Here is a 24,250-nt window from a genome sequence, read left to right as displayed (position 1 = left end):
TAAATATTGTGTTTTGGTTCTCTATTTACTCTGTTTTTATGTGAGAATTTAGAATGATCTAAAAGCTGTACCTTGGCCATCAGCTTGCCAAAATTCACATTTTTTTCCTTCTTAATAGACAATGGTGAGGGGGAGGGGAAGATGGCAGAAGAGTAGGATGCGGAGATCACCTTACTCCGCACAGATAAATCAGAAATACATCTACACGTGGAACAACTCCTACAGAACACCTACTGAATGCTGGCAGAAGACCTCAGACCTCCCAAAAGGCAAGACACTCCCCATGTACCTGGGTAGGGCAAAAGAAAAAAGAATAAACAGAGACAAAAGAATAGGGACGGGACCTGCACCAGTGGGAGGGAGCCGTGAAGCAGGAAAGGTTTCCACACACTAGCAGCCCCTTCACAGGCAAAGACTGTGGGTGGCAGAAGGGGGGAAGCTTCGGAGCCGCAGAGGAGAGCACAGCAACAAGGGTGCAGAGGGCAAAGTGGAGAGATTTCCGCACAGAGGATCGGTGCCAACCAGCACTCACCAGCCCGAGAGGCTTGTCTGCTCACCTGCCGGGGCAGGCGGGGCTGGGAGCTGAGGCTAGGGCTTTGGTTGGAGCACAGGGAGAGGACTGGGGTTGGCGGTGTGAACACAGCCTGAAGGGGTTAGTGCACCACGGATAGCCGGGAGGGAGTCCGGGAAAAAGTCTGGACCTGCCAAAGAGGCAAGAGACTTTCTCTTCCCTCTTTGTTACCTGGTGCGTGAGGAGAGGGGATTAAGAGCGCTGCTTAAAGGAGCTCAAGAGACGGGCGCGCGCCGCGGCTAACAGCGCGGACCCCAGAGATGGCCATGAGATGCTAAGACTGCTGCTGCCGCCACCAAGAAGCCTGTGTGTGAGCACAGGTCACACTCCACACCTCCGTTCTGGGGAGGCTGTGCAGCCCGCCACTGCCAGGGTCCCGGGATCCGGGGACAACTTCCCCAGGAGAACACACGGCACACCTCAGGCTGGTGCAACGACACACAGGCCTCTGCCGCCGCAGGCTCTCCCCGCATCCGTACCCCTCCCTCCCCCTGGCCTGAGTGAGCCAAAGCCCCTGAATCAGTGGCTCCTTTAACCCCTTCCTGTCTGAGCGAAGAACAGACGCTGTCCGGCAACCTACACACAGAGGTGGGGACAAATCCAAAGCTGAACCCTGGGAGTCGTGCGAACAAAGAAGAGAAAGGAAAATTTCTCCCAGCAGCCTCAGGAGCTGCAGATTAAATTTCCACAATCAATTTGATGTACCTGCATCTGTGGAATACCTGAAAAGACAACGAACCATCCCAAATTGAGGAGGTGAACTTTGAGAGCAAGATTTATTATTTTTTCCCCTTTTCCTCTTTTTGTGTGTGTGTATGTGTATACTTCTGTGTGAAATTTTGTCTGTATAGCTTTGCTTTCACCATTTGTCCTAGGGTTCAATCCGTCCTTTTTTTTTTCTTTTTACTTAAAAATTTTCTTTTTCCTTAATAATTATTTATTTATTTTACCTTTATTTTATTTTCTTTTATCCCCTTCCTTCCTTCCTTCCTTCCTTCCTTCCTTCCTTCCTTTCTTTCTTTCTTTCTTTCTTTCTTTCTTTCTTTCTTTCTTTCTTTCTTTCTTTCTTTCTTTCTTTCTTTCTTTCTTTCTTTCTTTTCTTTCTTCTTTTTCTCCCTTTTATTCTGAGCCGTGTGGATGAAAGGCTCTTGGTGCTGCAGCCAGGAGTCAGTGCTGTGCCTCTGAGGTGGGAGAACCAACTTCAGGACATCTGTCCACAAGAGACCTCCCAGCTCCACATAATATCAAATGGCGTATATCTCCCAGAGATCTCCATCTCAACACCAACACCCAGCTTCACTCAACGACCAGCAAGCTGCAGTGCTGGACACCCTATGCCAAACAACTAGCAAGACAGGAACACAGCCCCACCCATTAGCAGAGAGGCTGCCTAAAATCATAATAAGTCCACAGACACCCAAAACACACCACCAGATGTGGAGCTGCCAACCAGAAAGACAAGATCCACCATCATCCATCAGAACACAGGCACAGGTCCCCTCCACCAGGAAGCCTACACAACCCACTGAACCAACTTTAGCCACTGGGGACAGACACCAAAAACAATGGGAACTACGAACCTGCAGCCTGCAAAAAGGAGACCTCAAACACAGTAAGATAAGCAAAATGAGAAAACAGAGAAACACACAGCAGATGAAGGAGCAAGGTAAAAACCCACCAGACCTAACAAATGAAGAGGATATAGGCAGTCTACCTGAAAAAGAATTCAGAATAATGATAGTAAAGATGATCTAAAATCTTGGAAATAGAATAGGGAAAATGCAAGAAACATTTAACAAGGACCTAGAAGAACTAAAGATGAAACAAGCAACAATGAACAACACAATAAATGAAATTAGAAATACTCTAGAATGGATCAATAGCAGAATAACTGAGGCAGAAGAATGGATAAGTGACCTGGAAGATAAAATACTTGAAATAACTACTGCAGAGCAGAATAAAGAAAAAAGAATGAAAAGAAATGAAGACAGTCTCAGAGACCTCTGGGACAACATTAAATGCACCAACATTCAAATTATAGGGGTTGAGAAGAAGAGGAGAAAAAGAAAGGGACTGAGAAAATATTTGAAGAGATTATAGTTGAAAACTTCCCTAATATGGGAAAGGAAATAGTTAATCAAGTCCAGGAAGCACAGAGAGTCCCATACAGGATAAATCCAAGGAGAAACACACCAAGATACGTATTAATCAAACTACAGAAAATTAAATACAAAGAAAATATATTAAAAGCAGCAAGGGAAAAACAACAAATACCATAAAAAGGAGTCCCCATAAGGTTAACAGCTGATCTTTCAGCAGAAACTCTGTAAGCCAGAAGGGACTGGCAGGACATATTTAAAGTGATGAAGGAGAAAAACCTACAACCAACATTACTCTACCCAGCAAGGATCTCATTCAGATTTGATGAAGAAATTAAAACCTTTAAAGACAGGCAAAAGCTGAGAGAGTTCAACACCACCAAACTGCTTTACAACAAATGCTAAAGGATCTTCTCTAGGCAAGAAACACAAGAGAAGGAAAAGACCTACAATAACAAACCCAAAACAATTAAGAATATGGGAATAGGAACATACATATTGATAATTATCTAAAATGTAAATGGCTTAAATGCTCCCACCAAAAGACACAGACTGGCTGAATGGATAAAAAAAAAACAAGACCCATATATATGCTGTCTACAAGAGACCCACTTCAGACCTAGAGACACATACAGACTGAAAGTGAGAGGATGGAAAAAAGTATTCCATGCAAATGGAAACCAAAAGAAAGCTGGAGTAACAATTCTCATATCAGACAAAATGGACTTTAAAATAAAGAGTATTCGAAGAGACAAAGAAGGACACTACATAATGATCAAGGGATTGATCCAAGAAGAAGATATAACAATTGTAAATATTTATGCACCCAACATAGTAGCACCTCAGTACATAAAGCAAATACTAACAGGCATAAAATGGGAAATTGACAGTAACACATTCATAGTAGGGGACTTTAACACCCCACTTTCACCACTGGAGACATCATCCAAAATGAAAATAAATAAGGAAACACAACCTTTAAATGATACATTAAACAAGATGGAATTAATTGATATTTATAGGACACTCCATCCAAAAACAACAGAATGCACATTTTTCTCAAGTGCTCATGGAACATTCTCTGGGATAGATCGTATCTTGGGTCACAAATCAAGCCTTGGTAAATTTAAGAAAATTGAAATTGTATCAAGTAACTTTTCCGACCACAACACTATGAGACTAGATATCAATTACAGGAAAAGATCTGTAAAAAATACAAACACATGGAGGCTGAACGATACACTACTTAATAACAAAGTGATCACTGAAGAAATCAAAGAGGAAATTTAAAAATTCCTAGAAACAAATGACAATCGAGACACGACAACCCAAAACCTATGCGATGCAGCAAAAGCAGTTCTAAGAGGGAAGTTTATAGCAATACATTCCTACCTGATGAAGCAGGAAACATCTCAGAAAACAACCTAACCATACACCTAAAGCAATTAGGAAAGAAGAACAAAAAAAAGCCCAATGTTAGCAGAAGGAAAGAAATCATAAAGATCAAATCAGAAATAAATGAAAAAAAAAATGAAGGAAACAATAACAAAGATCAATAAAACTAAAAGCTGGTTCTTTGAGAAGATAAACAAAATTGTTAAACGATTAGCCAGACTCATCAAGAAAAAAAGGGAAAAGACTCAAATCAGTAGAATTAGAAATGAAAAAGGAGAAGTAACAACTGACAATGCAGAAATAAAAAAGATCATGAGAGATTACTACAAGCAACTCTGTGTCAATAAAATGGACAACCTGGGGGCTTCCCTGGTGGCGCAGTGGTTGAGAGCCCGCCTGCCGATGCAGGGGACGTGGGTTCGTGCCCCGGTCCGGGAGGATTCCACATGCCGCGGAGCAGCTGGGCCCATGAGCCATGGCCGCTGAGCCTGTGCGTCTGGAGCCTGTGCTCCGCAACGGGAGAGGCCACAACAGTGTGAGGCCCGCGTACCGAAAAAAAAAAAAAAAGGACAACCTGGAAGAAATGGACAAATTCTTAGAAATGCAAAACATACCGAGACTGAATCAGGAAGAAATAGAAAATATGAAAAGACCAATCACAAGCACTGAAATTGAAACTGTGATTAAAAATCTTCCAACAAACAAAAGCCCAGGACCAGATGGCTTCACAGGTGAATTCTATCAATCATTTAGAGAAGAACTAACATCTATCCTTCTCAAACTCTTCCAAAATATAGCAGAGGGAGGAACACTCCCAAACTCATTCTATGAGGCCACCATCACCCTGATACCAAAACCAGACAAGGATGTCACAAAGAAAGAAAACTACAGGCCAACATCACTGATGAACATAGATACAAAGATCCTCAACAAAATACTAGCAAACAGAATCCAACAGCACATTAAAAGGATCATACACCATGATCAAGTGAGGTTTATTCTAGGAATGCAAGGATTCTTCAATATACGCAAAGCAATCAATGTGATACACCATATTAACAAATTGAAGGAGAAAAACCATATGGTCATCTCAGTAGATGCAGAGAAAGCTTTAGACAAAATTCAACACCGATTTATGATAAAAACCCTGCAGAAAGTAGGTATAGAGGGAACTTTCCTCAACATAATAAAGGCCATATATGACAAATCCACAGCCAACATCGTCCTCAATGGTGAAAAACTGAAAGCATTTCCACTAAGATCAGGAACAAGACAACGTTGTCCACTCTCACCACTCTTATTCAACATAGTTTTGGAAGTTTTAGCCACAGCAATCAGAGAAGAAAGGGAAATAAAAGAATCCAAATCGGAAAACAAGAAGTAAAGCTGTCACTGTTTGCAGATGACATGATACTATACATAGGAAATCCTAAGGATGCTACCAGAAAACTACTAGAGCTAATTAATGAATTTAGTAAAGTAGCAGGATACAAAATTAATGCACAGAAATCTCTGGCATTCCTATACACTAATGATGAAAAATCTGAAAGTGAAATGAAGAAAACACTCCCATTTACCAGTGCAACAAAAAGAATAAAATATTTAGGAATAAACCTACCTAAGAAGACAGAAGACCTGTATGCAGAAAATTATAAGACACTGATGAAAGAAATTAAAGATGATACAAATAGATGGAGAGATGTACCATGTTTTTGGATTGGAAGAATCAACATTGTGAAAATGACTCTACTACCCAAAGCAATCTACAGATTCAATGCAATCCCTATCAAACTACCACTGGCATTTTCAGAGAACTAGAACAAAAAATTTCGCAATTTGCATGGAAACACTAAAGACCCCGAATAGCCAAAGCAATCTTGAGAATGAAAAACGGAGCTGGAGGAATCAGACTCCTGGACTTCAGACTATACTACAGGGCTTCCCTGGTGGCGCAGTGGTTGAGAGTCTGCCTGATGATACAGGGGACACGGGTTCGTGCCCTGATCTGGGAAGATCCCACATGCCGTGGAGCAGCTGGGCCCGTGAGCCATGGCCGCTGAGCCTGTGCGTCCAGAGCCTGTGCTCTGCAATGGGAGAGGCCACAACAGTGAGAGGCCCGCGCATCACAAAAACAAAAAAAGAAATCCAAACAGACTATACTACAAAGCTACAGTAATCAGAACAGCATGGTACTGGCACATAAACAAAAATATAGATCAATGGAACAGGATAGAAAGCCCAGAGATAAACCCACACACATATGGTCACCTTATTTTTGATAAAAGAGGCAGGAATGTACAGTGGAGAAAGGACAGCCTCTTCAATAAGTGGTGCTGGGAAAACTGGACAGGTACATGTAAAATATGAGATTAGATCAATCCCTAACAACATACACAAAAATAAGCTCAAAATGGATTAAAGACCTAAATGTAAGGCCAGAAACTATCAAACTCTTAGAAGAAAACATAGGCAGAACACTCTGTGACATAAATCACAGCAAGATCCTTTTTGACCCACCTCCTAGAGAAATGGAAATAAAAACAAAAATAAACAAATGGAACCTAATGAAACTTCAAAGCTTTTGCACAGCAAAGGAAACCATAAACAAGACCAAAATACAACCCTCAGAATGGGAGAAAATATTTGCAAATGAAACAACTGACAAAGGATTAATCTCCAAAATTTACAAGCAGCTCATGCAGCTCAATAACAAAAAAACAAACAACCCAATCCCAAAATGGGTAGAAGACCTAAATAGATATTTCTCCAAAGAAGATATACAGACTGCCAACAAACACATGAAAGAATGCTCAACATCATTAATCATTAGAGAAATGCAAATCAAAGCTACAATGAGATATTATCTCATGCCAGTCAGAATGTCCATCATCAAAAAATCTAGAAACAATAAATGCTGGAGAGGGTGTGGAGAAAAGGGGACACTCTTGCACTGCTGGTGGGAATGTGAATTGGTACAGCCACTATGAAGAACAGTTTGGAGGTTCCTTAAAAAACTACAAATAGAAGTACCATATGACCCAGCAATCCTACTACTGGACATATACCCTGAGAAAACCATAATTCAAAAAGAGTCATGTACCAAAATGTTCATTGCAGCTCTATTTACAATATCCAGGAGAAGGAAACAACCTAAGTGTCCATCATTGGATGAATGGATAAAGAAAACATGGCACATATATACAATGGAATATTACTCAGCCATAAAAAGAAACAATATTTAGCTATTTGTAATGAGGTGGATGGACCTAGGATCTGTCATACAGAGTGAAGTAAGTCAGAAAGAGAAAGACAAATACCATATGCTAATACACATATATGGAATTTAAGGGAAAAAAATGTCATGAAGAACCTAGGAGTAAGACAGGAATAAAGACACAGACCTACTAGAGAATGGACTTGAAGATATGGGGAGGGGGAAGGGTAAGCTGTGACAAAGTGAGAGAGTGGCATGGACATATATACACTACCAAACATAAAATAGATAGCTAGTGTGAAGCAGCCGCATAGCACAGGGAGATCAGCTAAGTGCTTTGTGACCTCCTAGAGGGGTGGGATAGGGAGGGTGGGAGGGAGGGAGATGCAAGAGGGAAGAGATTTGGGAACATAAGTATATGTATAACTGATTCACTTTGTTATAAAGCAGAAACTAACACACCATCGTAAAGCAATTATACTCCAATAAAGATGTAAAAAATAATAATAATAATAAGATAATGGCTATTTTCCAGGTCAATGCATATAGATCTAGTACATCCTTTTTATAAGCTGAATAATGTTAAATTTTAAAATCCAATTTATTCAGCAATTTTCTTATATAATAAGCTGTCATATATATTGAAAATATCGTCTCCCAGTCTATTTTTTAATGTCGACAAAAAGTTTTAATTTTTATGTACTCAAATCTGTTGATAATTCTTTTATGGTTTCTGGGTTTCACAATTGTCTTAAATTATCTGATGTTCTCAAAATTACACAAATATCTCTAAAATATTCTACTACAATACTTATTTTTTTTATACAGTTTTAAAATTGTATGATTTATTTTTTGTGTGGTATCAAATATGGTATACTTTTATCTTTCTGGATGGGTAGTAACTGAATAAAGTACACTTTATCCAATATATTGTAAAATCATATTTATTACATTTAAAATTCATATGTACTTGGATAAGTTTCTAGACTCAATATTCTCTTGTCTATTCCTGTGCCAACATATTCTATTAAGATTATAGTAACTTGATAGTGATACTTTTTTTTTTTAAAGAAGATGTTGGGGGTAGGAGTTTATTAATTTATTTTATTTATTTTGCTGTGTTGGGTCTTCGTTTCTGCGGGAGGGCTTTCTAGTTGTGGCAAGTGGGGGCCACTCTTCATTGCATTTCACGGGCCTCTCACTGTCACGGCCTCTCTTGTTGCGGAGCACAGGTTACAGATGCGCAGGCTCAGTAGTTGTGGCTCACGGGCCTAGTTGCTCCGCGGCATGTGGGATCCTCCCAGACCAGGGCTCGAGCCTGTGTCCCCTGCATTAGCAGGCAGATTCTCAACCACTGCGCCACCAGGGAAGCCCGATAGTAATACATTTTATCTAGTAGAACAAGCATCCCTTAAGTTTAATTTTCAATTTAATGTTATTGTCAATTTCTCATAATTGCCTTTGTGAATGAAATAAAAAATGTAACTTTACTAAAAATCCTTTATTGTAATTTAATAGGAAATGCATTACATATATATATTAATTTGGGGAACACTGATGTTTGAAATTATCTTTATATCAAAGATAGCTATTCTTCCAAAGTTATTTAGGTGTTAATTTTGTGATTGTTTAATATATATAAACAGACATAGATTTTACAGTCTTTTGTTGATGTCTATGGAATTTTTAAAATAGTTTTTATGAGCTTGGTCACACAAAAAATTTACTTTCCAAAAAGTACAGGTTTTTCAGAGCATGTTCTTTGAATATGATCAAATAAAGATAGAAAGCAACAATAAAAAGTTGTCCAGGAGAGTTTTCATATACTGCTGGTGAAGGTATAAAGTGGTGTATCAATTTTGAAAACTGTTTGACAAATTAAAGCTGAACATTGAATATATGCATACCCAGAAATTTCACAGCTAAGTAGAGGCCCTGTGTACAGATGTATACCAAAACACAAGAGTGTACGTAGTAGTACTGTTTATACTAGCCCCAAACTGGAAACAGCCCAGAAACTCTTCAGTTGTAGATTGCATAAATAAATTCTGGTATCTTCAATCAATGGAGTACTATATAGCAATGAGAAAGAACAAACCACTGTTACATGGGAAAAGATAGATGAGTTTCATAAAGACAATATTAAATAAAAGAAACCAGAGAAGAAAAAGTATATACTATATAATGTCATTTATATAAAGTTAAAAAATGGGCAGAACTCATTTATGGAAGCTGGGATAGTAGTGCCCTTGGGGACATAGCAACTGAGGGGGAATATGAGGATTACTGCAGAAATGATGACGTTCTCTGTTGATCCCTTTGTGAAAAAGTTATTAAGTTGTACATTTATGATTTATGCACCCTTTTGTATGTATGTTACACTCTAGTAACAAATACACTTAAGGATGTGTCTAAGATATATTGTTAACGGTACTTTATTTCCTGAACAAACAAGCAAAAAGCCACTCCCAAATCCACACAACCAAACACATATATCTATTTTAGTACACAAATAAACATTTTTCTTCAGATGGAACAGACGGTTTTTGTTGTTGTTCATCCATTATATTTTTTACGGCAGTTTTAATCAAAAGAAGTTTTGACAAATGGCTCTGGTAGAATTACAATGTTGAGAAAAGATGAATCTTAATGCAGAGGAAGGAAGTGTCTGGTCCTGCCTGCTTCATTTAAAGCTATCCGGCTGCCCCAATGCCATGGCAGCAGCATCTCCAAGAGCAGAATATCCAATGACCTTGTACAGTTTAAGGTTTTAAACCTGAAGTGCTTACTCTAAATCCAACTCTCTGTGCTCCCCAATTTCCTGCAAATCCTAGTGCTTCTGACCCCGTGGTTCTTCTCACAGTCAGGGCTTTACACACTTCTTGTACCTCTTACTTTTTTTTTTTTGACCCAAATTATACCGTCCTAATCATGCTGCCCATGATCCCCTGATTAAAGAGATGCCTGACTCTCAGCATCTGCATCTTGGTGTAGCCTCTCTCACCATTTTTCCAGTGCCTCTAGATTGTTCTTGGTCCTGAAAAAGGGTTCTGGACTGAGGGTATAGATTTTTTTTTTAAAAAAAACTCCACTTTAAAATTCAGACTTACAGAAAATCTACCAAAATAGTAGCAAGAATTCCTGTATTTTCTTCTTCCAGATTCCCCATTTAACATTTGACCACATTTGCTTTTTCATTCTCTCTTTCTGTATTCTCATTATTTGTGGTAGGTTGTTCTATAAAGTCAGCACAAACACTGAATTAGCAAGTACTGACTTCCCAGTGGAAAAACAGGCTTCCCTGAGCCTCTGCTCACAACATTCTGTCAACTGATCAATACCAAACCTTGTTTAATGTACGTGTCTATCTAAGGATACTTTTAAAAACATATATCATTGATTCATTAACATTGAATTCACAGCCAATAGCACTGTAACCCATGCCTGAATGGAGCTTATCTAACATACGGCTTTTCTCCATAAAGTATATCACAGCTGTCTTGCACTTAGGAACAACAAACAGCACTTCAGCTCTATCATGGGGGCCTTTTAAGCAGCAAAATCACCAACAAAATGAACAAAAATGTAAACACTGTGGCACTAAATTGACTGTGAAAAGGACACTTATTTGCAGCCTGAGAGCTGAAACAAGAAGGCAAAGTATCACTTGGTCACTCTCCCCTGGGAAGTGTGCGTTGGGTGAAGCAAATTTTTCACCGCTCTGCACATGTCTGTGAATGACTGCAAAAGCACGACAAGTATTGATTTTGTGGTTACAGATAATTTTAATGAGTAAAAAATTTGCAAGTATGAAGCCCATGAATAATGAAGATCAACTATATGTATGTATACATGGACATATGTAGAGATACATGTACACACACATATTTCTGAACTGTTTGAAAGTTGCACATACGATACTCCTTTAGTTCTAGATATTTTAGTGTGTATTTAATAAAAACAAGGACGTTATATTATACAACCACATTACAGTGATCGCAAGCAAGAAATTAACCTTGATAAAGTATTGCTATTGCAGCTACAAATTTTATTTGTATTTCACCAATTATTTCACTAATGTCCATTATATTTCAGGATGCAATCTAGAATAACATGTTGCATTTAGCTGTCATATCTCTTTAGTGTCCTTTAATCTGTAAGAGTTCCTGAGTCTTCATTTGCCTTTCATCAATGCTGCGTTTTTGGTGGTATCAGGGTAAGGAAGTAAACAGGAGAAAATTGTGGAAGATGTAAATGAAGGGGGATAAGAGAATATTCTTTATTAAACACTGCTGGATTCTCATGGTGATAACTCAGAGGAAATGTATCAATGGGAAGCAGGAACTAATATTTTGCTGCCTACTATAATAGTACAATTTCATTCTTTCTGAATTAATTCCATCTTTATGCAAATGAGGGCAGGCACTGAGGGTCAGAGAAGAGTTAAGCATTTATGGAAGGTCCCATAACTAGCAGTGGTGGGATTAGAACTCAAACCAGTTTAATAAGGCACTAAAAAGCAATGCTCTTTTTTTTTTTTTTCGGTACGCGGGCCCCTCACTGCTGTGGCCTCTCCCGTTGCGGAGCACAGGCTCCGGACGCGCAGGCTCAGCGGCCATGGCTCACGGGCCCAGCTGCTCCGCGGCATGTGGGATCTTCCCAGATCGGGGCACGAACCCGTGTCCCCTGCATCGGCAGGTGAACTCTCAACCACTGCGCCACCAGGGAAGCCCGAAAGCAATGCTCTTTTAAATATACATCCTAGTATTACTAAGACAGCACCCGATGAAACATCAAATAGTCTCAAGTACTACATAATTGCTATACTGCCTTTATTTTTCTCATCTTCTATCTTCAAAAAAAAAAACAAACAAAAAAATCCCCCAAAAAACAAAACCTGCAGGAACAATATAAGAAAAACAGAGTGGGCTTTAAAAAGAAAATTGTAAATCCAAATAGAATCACTAAAAACTTTCCATCAGGAGGTGGCTCAGAGGCAATCTCATTATCATTTTTCCCAGCAGCATCTCCCATGAGGATGCATTTAATTTTATTGTTAAAGGTTTGTAAAAAGCAGTATTTACAAAGTTTTTAGCCGAGTCTCCCTTAAGGTAGGAGATACATAGATTTGATTAGTCTGTGTTCTCAGGAGTATTGGAAAGGGATATATCTTGGGAGTTAAGTTTGAATTTAGGGACTGTAATTCCAATCCAGAAAAAGTCTGTCTGTTTAACTAGAATACTTGTTCTTGTCCCAGTGGTCAGGTGAATACCTGCATGGTCAAATTGCTTTGTAAAAGCTGAAACCAACAGCATGTGAGAGTACCAGGTGGTACGTGGGATGTTGGTGACATCTGAACATCTACATGAGAGACAAGCATGAATCATTTCCCTGATTTTTCTGCCTTTGTTTGGAATCATATAATCAGAAACAGAAAAGGAGGGAATATAAGAAATCATCTTGTCTAACCTCTAATTTGGGGAATTTTTTCCTATTAAAATGATTTTTAAAAAAATGCTAACATTCAGTGAATGCCGACGTTTTGGATATTACGCTAGGTATGCTTCATTGCTTAGGTTTCACAATTATCTGAGGTGGGTGTTATTCTTCACAGTTTATAGATGGTGAAACTGAGGCTCAGTAACTTGTCCTAGGTCACATAACTAAGAAGCAATAGACTGAAGTCTGAAGTCAGGGCTAACCAAAAAGTTTGTGCTCCTTTCATCCCATCACTGATTTCCTGGGCATAATATTTCCATCTTCTCTGAGGGACTTGTTGCTATGCTAATAGTTATTAATGACTGTGACTGGTCTAAGAAAACTTGTGAATTACGTGAAATCTGCTCTTGGTATCTCCTGAGTCATCATCTTAAACAACCGTTTTACAAGGCTGGCTCATATGCCTTCTTTGCCCAGTGTCTTTGAAGATTCGTTTTTCCCTTTTCTACTACTCTGATTTTCTCAGATCCAAAAGTGTCGCCTAGATAGTCAGATAAATTAACACTTGTGAATGTGAAAATGGGAAATTACTCGATAAATATCTTACAGAACATATGCACTTTTCTTTCTAAGACAGAGTTAATATGGTGTCAAATTCATTGAGGTGAGGTTTTCAGGCCAATCTATAGAAAGTCGTATGGGATCAAGTCTGTTAGTGAAGCAGAGAGAAGCACATCTGTGAAAATAGATTATTAATGCTCAGCTCTTCTATGTTATCTGTTTCATAACTCCTGATAGGTTAACAACATAGGTACAGGAAATAAAAATGGTACATCAGGGGATGTAAAGGAAGCTTGAGTTCTGAGTTCATACAAACAGGTTATTATTATGACATTACACACACAGAAGTTTAAGAATGCTTTCCTAAAAGGTTTTCATTATCTTTTTGCACTGAGATTTATAAATAATATAAAACGTAGTAGCAGAAATAACAGAATCTGAATAAAGTAGTCATGATAGCATCAAATGTATGTTGAAATCAACTAGCAATCTCTAAATCCACAGCATTTCACTTATTTCATTGTGCAGAAGAGCTTCAGATGGCTGGAGAGTTTTAGAATGCCCTCACTCTACGAAATAGAAACACAGAGAAGTTTTTGTTCCAATCATAATGTCTGCAGATTATTGTATGTCAAAGGAAAATTCACATCTGAAATCCATGTGTTTAACATCTGCAGAAGGAGGAAAAAAAGGAAGGCCTGACCAATTTATTACAAAGCTCTAGATATGATTAATCTATCCATGTATAGAAATATGGAAACTTAGGAAATGAAATGGGAGATCATTGTAATCAAATATACTTTATGGTCAGTAATTTTGAAGAAAAAAACATATACATAGAAATATACATGTGCATAAATGTTTCTATTATCTAATCCAAATTAGGTGATAAAATAATCATAGAAAGCAGGGGAGTTAACTAGCTCTAAGGCAGGACTGTGAAGATAAACTGCCATCCTTGCAAAGGAAAGGTAAACAGCTTCTGATCCTCCATACTTAGGGAAATCTTGTTAAATATCGCCTTACTAAATTCCAGAAGCTATGATGATCTGTGTCAGTAAAGAAACTGAGATTGGGGCTACCATCTTGTTAAGGTTGCAGTGGTTCACCCTTATCTGCCAGGATCCATCTGGTGTTTGCGAGGGTCTAGATGAGGTGATAGAGAGACGACGCACTGCCAATGTATCCTTCAGTTCTTTGATGGTGATGGATATCTCTGAAATTCTTCATAAGAGGTGGACTTTTGTCTGATTTACTGACTTTGATTATTCCTGTTTATTTACATTAGCCAGGGGATGCAAATTTCAGGGACTGCTGCCATAATATCTCTCACTCCACCAATGTGAGCAGCTATGTATGCATTATATATTTAGAACCTGTGGAAATTACCAAAGGGTAGGCTCAAGGACCTGTTGGACCCACTATCAGATGATCCTGGCCTATAACTGCATTGATTACCTGGCTTCCATAAGCTCTCATTCAAATTGGAGGAGTGAAATGCTATTCTGATTCTTCTGGGAAAGTCTGGGTATTATTTATTCCCCAGTGGTCTTCATCCTGGGAAATGACTTCAGGTTTCTTTGGAGCAAGAAAGAAGGAATATTTACTATATATACCTGAGTGGCATTGATGTGTCATTCTTCAAAGGGATCTAACATCTCCTTCAAACAATATTATAGATGTAAAGTGGGAAACTAGGTGGAAGGTGGTGATTTTCCACTATAGTACTGACATCAGCCTTCTGCTCACCAGATTTCAATTTCTGTATATACACAAACCGAACAAAACCTTAGTCAGCTGTTCTTATATCTCAGCTCTGCAGACATCACCATCACCAGAGATCTCTGTGTACTCAACACACTAAATATCTCTTTGGTCTTGATGCCATGGTGTTAATTCCATATACCTTGACTCTGATGGTTAGGAGTTTCCCACAGGCTTCTGCCATTCTGGAGCTCAGTGCTATGGTAGAGAACAGTCACCACCAAGCTTCTCAAAAATTCCAGTGTTCCCTTAACTACAAAACATTCATCTCTGAGGTCAACTCAAGGATGGACAAACAGACAAGAGCACAGAAGTAGATACATGTTGGAGAACTTGGTATAAATCAGTAGGCAATCAGTGAGGAAAGGATTTAATAAATGGAGCTGTAAACATTGGTTCCGCTTAAGGAGAAAATAATTATATACCTGGATTATATCCCTATCTCACACCATACAAAAATAAATTCCAGATAGAGATATCTTAAATATGAAGAGCAAACCAAAAACAAGAAAACCAAATAATAACTTCATGATCTTAGGGTAGGAAAAGACTTCTTAAATAAGAACACAATAAAACATAAACAAAAGGTACTAACTCTAATGGAAATATTGATAAATATGACAACTTAATGTTAAAAATTCTAATCCAAAAGACAACCCACAAATTTGGAGAAGATATTTACAATATTTTAGCACAGGATTATATCCAGAATATTCCAAGGTCATTTGCAAATAGGTAAAAAAAAGATCTAGTGATATAAATAATGTCAATAATAAATTCATAGAAGAGGTAATCCACATGGCAAATTATAATGAAAATTAAAGCCGTAATGAATTACTATTTTGTACCATCAGACTTCCACAACTAAATATCTCAAGAATTGGAAAGAGTATAGGGTAGTAACAGTTTATATGGCTAGGGGTAAAGTATTTAGTGAAGCTGAATGTGTTCATATCCTACAATGCAGCAGTTTCATTTCCAGGATGATTATAATTGGAACCACGCAGAAAATGTCTTCCTCCTTAGCTTGTCATGTTATTCAAAAGTCCTGCAAACAGGTACTTGCCTTCAGATTAAGTTACTGTTTATGAAAGGTCATGGTTGAAAGGCAAGTATCTTTCATTGGAGGAATAAACTAACCAGCAACATGGATTATTTTATCACCTTAACTTTTCTCTTTGACAAGAGTACTAAGGGAGGAGCTGTGGGAAGGACAAAAACAATGTCTTAAAAGTAAAAAATACTATTGAGAGGGGATTCAAGGAAATGGAAATAGGCACATTGTCACCTTTTCCTCCTTGTCCAATTTTGATTCAGCTCTGTCTTTTCAGTTAAACCTCTACTGGGTTTAATGAAGACTTTGGTCTTGTGGGAACATTAGCAGAGAACACTCGTGAGGGGCTTCTTTCCCAGTGAGCTCAGTGAGCCCTTGGAGATCTACATGGGGGCAATGGAATAAGGATTGTAACATGAGAGACACTGGGATATTGCTGGATTGATAAGCATTGTGGATCAAGGTTATAGGAGGAAGGTAATCTTGGCTATGTTTCATGAATGTGAATGGTTTCCCTGGCCTCCAATGGAAAATTGGCTGAGTCCCCAGCCCTGAACTTATGGGAATGAGAGAAAGGGAGGCTCCCACTGGTTTCCTAGTAGGGGTCTATAGCCCATGATAAGGGACACTTGTACTCTCAACTCTTTGGGGGACATGTTGTCTCTTAGAGTAATCCAACAACCATGAGCCCCAGTGTGCAGTCAACAGCAAGAACCCAAATATGCAAAATAATAACAATAATAATATTTTAGTGGATCCAAAAACCTAAGAAGAGATATGTGAAATACAGATCATGTCCCCAGTGAATTAGACCTCCTGAAACAAGCAGATGGGTCCTCCCAGCAAGATGGCAGAATAGAAGGATGTGGAGCTCACCTCCTCCCACAAACACATAGAAAATACATCTATATGTAGAACAGCTCTCACAGAATACCTACTGAACGCTGGCAGATGATCAAAATTTCAAGAAAGATCTCCACATAACCAGGTAGAACAAATGAAATAGGCAGATGACAATGTAAACAAAAAAATAATAAACATTCTTGAAGAAATTAAAGTTGAGCTTTAATTGTATACTTGTACAAAAAGAGATCTAAATGCGGTACATAAACCAAAAATATAAATTTCAAACTAAGCAAATCAGTAGATAAGATATCTGTTGTAGTGATAATATAGTAACTAGGATTAATTTACCCTCTTGTAGGGGCTTCCCTGGTGGCTCAATGGTTAAGAATCTGCCTGCCAATGCAGTGGACACGAGTTTGAGCCCTGGTCTGGGAAGACCCCACATGCCGTGGAGCAACTAAGCCCATGCACCGCAACTACTGAGCCCGCGTGCCACAACTACTGTGTGCCTAAAGCCCATGCTCCACAACAAGAGAAGCCACTGCAATGAGAAGCCTGCGCACCGCAATGAAGACCCAATGCAACCAAAAATAAAATGAATAAAATAAATAAATAAATAAATAAATAAATAAATAAATAAATAAATATATATATATATATATATATATATATATAAATTACCCTCTCATAGTAAACAACCAGAAAACAGAATAAAATAGATGAACAAAGTTTTCTGATTGTGGGCAACAGGCTATGGTAAATAGTGATTCCAGGGAGAAAGCAAACAAAATTGGTGAGCCCTACAATCACATTGATTTGCTGCCTGCAGGCATTTTTCAGATCACCATACAAGCAAGTCCTTCAAAGCAGAACACAGTAATTTCACTGAGTTGAGGAGACAGAGAACAGAATTTGAAGAGGTCAAGGCAGCAAATATTTTGGGGCTGAGTACCAGAGAAGAGAACCATGCAGAGAAGAGCTCCAGAAATTTGCGTAAGAGTCCCCTTGACTCTGTTGAGAACTCACACAGATTTGGAAGACATGTGAGTTCTGACTAGCCAGACTGGAGCATCCGGTTGAATTCTCAAGGCATTCAGTGAAATCCTAGAAGAGTCATGCCTTAGTATTAGAACAAACGTATCTTCATCATAAAAGCTACTCTAGATCCATCCTAAGAATGTTTAAAAGTAATCTTTTGGAAGACTAAGTATGCCAATAAATTAGTAATTTAACTGCAAATCCAGAATGAAGTCTAGCACTCTTTAAAGGAAGAAAACATAATCCAGTATTTAATAATGTAAATTTCACAACATTCAGTATCCAACAAAATTGCTAGATGTGATGAGGCAAAAACACAGAGGAAAAGCTTTGAAAATGACAGTGATGGTGGAACTATAAGACAAAAACTTTAAAACAGCTGTAGAATTTAAAGGAAAGCATGAATATAATGAGAAGAGAAATAGAAGATATAAAAATGACAAATGGTACTTCTAAAAGTGGAAAATACAATATCTGAAATGGAAAATTTATTGCTTGCGATTAATAGCAGTGTAAATTCTGTAGAAGAAAATATATGTGATAGAAACAATTCAAACTAGAGCAGAAAGAGAAAAGAGATTTTAAAATGAACAAAGCAGAAATTAGTGAAATATAAAATGAACAAATAAAAAAGTAAAGCCAACAGCTAGGTCTTTGAGAAGATCAGCAAAATTGATAAACTCTAACCAGATGAATCAAGTAAAAAAGAGACAAAACACAAATTACCAACATCTGGAATGAAAGAGAGGAAATTACTGCAGACTCTACAAACATTAAAAGGGTAATAAGAGGTTATGATTATGAACTTTAGTCTAAGCAAAATAGATAACCTGAATTCCCTATACTTATTAAAGAAATTGAAGTCACTCTAATTGAATTATGCCCACTCCTTGTACTCCCCAAAATCCAGGTATAGGTGGTTTCACTGCTTAACTTGATCAAATCCTTAAAGAAGAAATAATACCAATGCTATACAAACTCTTTCAGAAAATAGAGAGGCAGGAGCACTTCCCAACTTGTTTTATGAGTCCAGCATTATTACGATACCAAAAGTTGATGAGACATTACAAGGAAAAAGAAAAGCTACAGACCAATATCTCTCATGAACCTAAGTATAAAAATCCTTAAAAATACATTAGCAAATAACTCAAAAATATAGAAAAAGGATAATATATCATTATCAAATACATTTATTCCCAGGAATGCAAAGTTGCTTTAGTATTTAAAAATCAACAACTATATTTTCCAATATTAATATAATAAACACAATAAGCCACATGATTATATTAATAGAGGAAAAAAGTTGGCAAAGTTTAATCCTCATTCATGATAACTCTCTCAACAAATAGTATGTAATTTCCTCACTCAGATAAAGGGCATCTACAAATGAGTAGATAATATGAAGGAAAGGATGGTCACTGTTCAGATGCAAATTAATGGCTTTGAAGGCCCGTTGGAAGGAATATTTCAAAACATACAGTGAAAATATAAAGAGTTGGAAATCAAAAGGAAAAGGAAAGAAGTCTTGTATAATGGATTCAGAACACCTATCATAAAAAGCAGAGAAAAGGCAACCCTCCTACACTGTTGGTGGGAATGTAAATGGTACAACCACTATGGAGAAAAGTATGGAGGTTCCTTAAAAAACTAAAAATAGAAATATCATATGACCCAGCAATCCCATTCCTTGGCATATCCTCAGAGAAAAACATAATTCGAAAAGATACATGCACCCCAATGTTCACTGCAGCACTATTTACAACAGCCAGGACATGGAAGCAACCTAAATGTCCATCAACAGAGGAATGGATAAAGAAGATGTGGTACACATATACAATGCAATATTACTCAGCCATAAAAAAGAACAAAATAATGCCATTTATAGCAACACAGATGGACCTAGAGATTGTCATACTGAGTGGAGTGAGTCAGACACAGAAAGACAAATATCATATGATATCGCTTATATGTGCAATCTAAAAGAAAAGGTGCAAATGAACTTATTTACAAAACAGAGTAGAGTTACAGATGTAGAAAACAAACTTATGGTTATCATGGGATAAGGGGAGGGGGAGGGATAAATTGGGAGATTGGGATTGACATATACACAATACTATATATAAAATAAATAACTAATAAAACCTGCTGTACAGCACAGGAACTCTACTCAATACTCTGTAATGGCCTATATGGGAAAAGAATCTAAAAAAAAAAAAAAAGTGTGGTTATATGTATAACTGATTCACTTTGCTGTACACATGAAAGTAACAAAACATTGTAAATCAACTATATGCTGATAAAATATTTTTTTAAAAAATAAGCATTTTAGAAGGATATACAACAGATAGAAGCAATAATTGAACAAATAATACAAGAATTTTTGGGAATTCCCTGGCAGTCCAGTGGTTAGGACTCTGTGCTTTCTGCTGAGGGCCTGGGTTCAATCCCTGCTCAGGGAACTAAGATCCCATAAGCTGTGCAGCATGCCCCCCCCCAATTATTTTTCCCCTAAGTTGAAGATTTGAATGCCATATTGAGGAAAAAAGACTCTCATATAGGCAAATCTTTATAAAATTATTGAAACCTAAGCATTAAGATAATATGTTACAGATTTTCAAATGAAAGAAAAATTTTTTTACAAACGAAAATGAATTAGAGTATCATTAATCATCTATCTGCAACACCAGAAGGCAGAAAATGTTAATATCTATAGACTGAAGTAAGGAAAGAGTTGTAACTCAGGAGTGCTTTGTCCAACCCAAATATCATTCACAGATAGGGAGGAAGAAAAACTTTGAAGATGTCCAGTAAACCATAAAACTTTACACATATACATCACATATAAGGATTCTGAAAAAAAGTAAAAAAATGAAGAGAGACATTGAAGTAGGGGAAGATGATGAGGAAATTAAACAGTGGTGAGCATAAAACACTGTTATGTATACATTATGGATATCTAAGTGGATCCACTAGCTGGAATTCTGCAAAGTAAATCTAAGTAATAATCTAGAACTAAAAATACTCAATTATTTCAGCAAAACTGGAAGTTAAAAAAAGAATCTCAGCTTAACAATGTGGAGAAGAAGTACAGGGGAAATTAAATTTGATAAGAAATGGTGGTTATCTTATTTTTGAATAATATTAGAGAAATATAGATCTGATAATAAACACAGGGAAAATTCATCACTAACATGATAGAATAATCTGGCAGAAGTTTGAAGTTAACAAGGGGGAAAATGGAAATAACAAGTAGTAGATAAATACAAAAAATAATAAAGAACAGTGTAAAATAAATAGTAAAATGAATGAAATGTGTAACAGTATTATACCTAGATATGAATAAGTTTAATTTATTTATTATATTTTTTCAATAAATACACTATAAAACAGGTGATTAATAATGATTGGGAATTAGATAAGAAGATCTTAAAATGTTTCTAGAAAAATAAATATCTAGGATTTGTCAACAAAAATACAAATAAGAAAAATAGCAATAGTGAATTTTCCCTATCAGACACAAGAACATACTATAAAGACAGTGTAATCAAAGCAATATTGTGTTGGTATATGCATAGACATATAGATCTGAAAATAGAATCCAGATATATTATATTATATATGAAGATTTATTATATAACAAAAGTGATAGCTTACATTGATGAGAAATAAATGGATTATTTAATGAAGGACAATGGCTATAGTCTGGGGAAGGTGAATTGGATCTTTCTTGTCAACTTATACATGATTATATCTCAAATGAATTAAAGGTTAAAAAGTAACCAATAAAATAATAACTATCCTAAAAAAAAATCTAGACATGCAAAGGGGCAGGAAAATGAGACATAATTAAGAGAGGAAACAGTAAATAGAGGCCAACCTACAGATGATTCAGATGCTGGAGTTAGCAGATAAGGACTTAAAACTGTTTTGAGTATGTTACAAAATATAGAGAAAAGATAAAAAGGTAGAAATTTTAACAGAGAATTCAAGATTACAAAAAGAATTAAGTGGACATTCTAGAACTAAGAAATACAATACTTGAAATTAAGAACTCGTTGGATTGGGTTAGTCATAGTCTGGACACAGTTAAACTCAAGAGATGGGCCAAAAGAATTATGGGAAAATAACATGGAAAGAGACTAGAGTGTAACAGACATGTGGAATCCATTTAAATGACCTAGTATTCATGTAATTATAGTCTCAGAGGGAAAGAGGGAAGAGCATTGGACAGAGCAATATTTGACAGCTAATGGTGAATAATTTTTTAAAAAATTGATGAAAGACACCAATGTACAGGTTAAAGGAGCTTAGTGAAGCCTAAATAGACTAAATTCAAGGAAAGTCACAACTAGGAACAACATATTCAAACCACTAAAAAAACAAAAGGAATGGGAAAACAATCATAAAGTCAGCTGGGCAGGTACAAATTGCTTTTAAAAGAGGAAAAACAGAACTGAAGGCCGAGTTTTCAACAGTATTATAGAAATCACAAAACAATAAAATGACATTTTTTTTAAGTGCTAAAAGAAAAAATTGCCCATTGGGAATTCCATATTCTGTTAAAACACCCTTCAAAAATGAAGTACATAGTCAGTGGTGAAAAGCTGAAAGCTCTTCCTCTAAGATCAGCTACAAGACAAGGATGCCCCCTCTCATCACCTTTATTCAACGTAATATTGAAAATCCTAGCCAGATAAATTTAGCAAGAAAAGAAATAAAATTCATCCAAATCAGAAAGGAAGAAGCAAAACTGTCACTATTTGTTGATGACATATGATGTGTACAGAAAATTCTAAAGACTCCACGAAAATCCTGTTAGAACCAATAAATAAATTCAGCAAAATTTCAGGATACAAATCAATATAAAAATCTATAAATCTAAATCTATTCTATATACTAATAACAGACAGAAGTTAACATTGTTAAAACGTCCATATTACCCAATCTACAGATTCAATGCAATCCTTATCAAAATTCTAATGGCGTCTCTCACAGAAATAGAACAAACAATCTTAAAATTCATATGGAACCACAAAAGACCAGGAATAGCCAAAGCAATCTTGAGAAAGGAGAAAGCTGGAGGCAAACTATATTACAAAGCTATAGTAATCAAAACAGAATGATATTGGCATAAAAGCAGGCATAGATCAGTGGAACAGAATAGAGAGTCCAGAAATAGACTCACACATATATGGTCAATTAATTTACAACAAAAGAGCCAAGAATATACCACAGTCACCACTTATTTGCAGTTTTTCTTTCTCAGGTTTCAGTTATCCACCATCAACCATGGGGTGAAAATATTAAACAAAAAATTCCAGAAACCAAAAATTCATAAGTTTTAAATTGCATGTCATTCTGAGTAGCATAATGAAATCTTGCATCATCCTGCCTAGGATGTGAGTCATCCCTTTGTTCAGAGTATCAACAGTGTATATGTTACCTGCCTGTTAGTTACTTACTAGCTGTATTGTTTATAAGATCTACCTTGGTGGTAATGCAGTGCTTGTGCTCAAGTAGTCCTTATTTTACTTAATAGTAACCCCAAAGTGCAAGAGTAGTGATGCTTGCAATTTGAATATTCTCTTACTGTGCCTAATTTATAAATTAAACTTTATTATAGATATGCATATATAGGAAAAAACATGGTGTATACAGACATACCTCATTTTATTGTGCTTTGTGGATACTGTGCTTTTTACAAAATGAAGGTTTGTGGCAACCCTGTGTAGTCAGATGATGGTTAGCATTTTTTAGTAATAAAGTATTTTTTAATTAAGGTAAATATATAGTGCTTTTTTAGACTTAATACTATTGCATACCTAAAAGACTACAGTATAGTGTAAACATAACTTCTGTATGCACTGTGGAATGAAAAAACATGTATGACTCTCTTTATTGTGATATTCACTTTATTGTAGTGGTGTGGAAATGAACCTGTAATATCTCTGAAGTATTCCGGTACAGGGTTTGGTACTGTCCATGGTTTCAAGTATCCACTGGGGATCTTCAACTGTATTCCCTGCAGATAAGGGAGGAATTACTGTACAGTGAGGAAAGGAGAGTGTCTTCAATAAATTGTGCTGGGTAAACTGGACAGCCATATGCAAAGGAATAAAACTGGAATACTATCCTACACTATAAACAAAAATTAGCTCAAAATGTATTAAAGACTTGAGCTTAAGACCTGAAACAATACAACTAGAAGAAAACATAGGCTGGAAGCTCCTTGATTTTTATCTTAGTGGTGATTTTTTTGGACTTGAAAA

Source organism: Leucopleurus acutus (assembly GCF_964270905.1).
Source record: "Leucopleurus acutus genome assembly, chromosome: 4".
NCBI classification, from domain to species: Eukaryota; Metazoa; Chordata; class Mammalia; order Artiodactyla; family Delphinidae; genus Leucopleurus; species Leucopleurus acutus.
Note: the sequence above shows the minus strand (reverse complement) of the source record.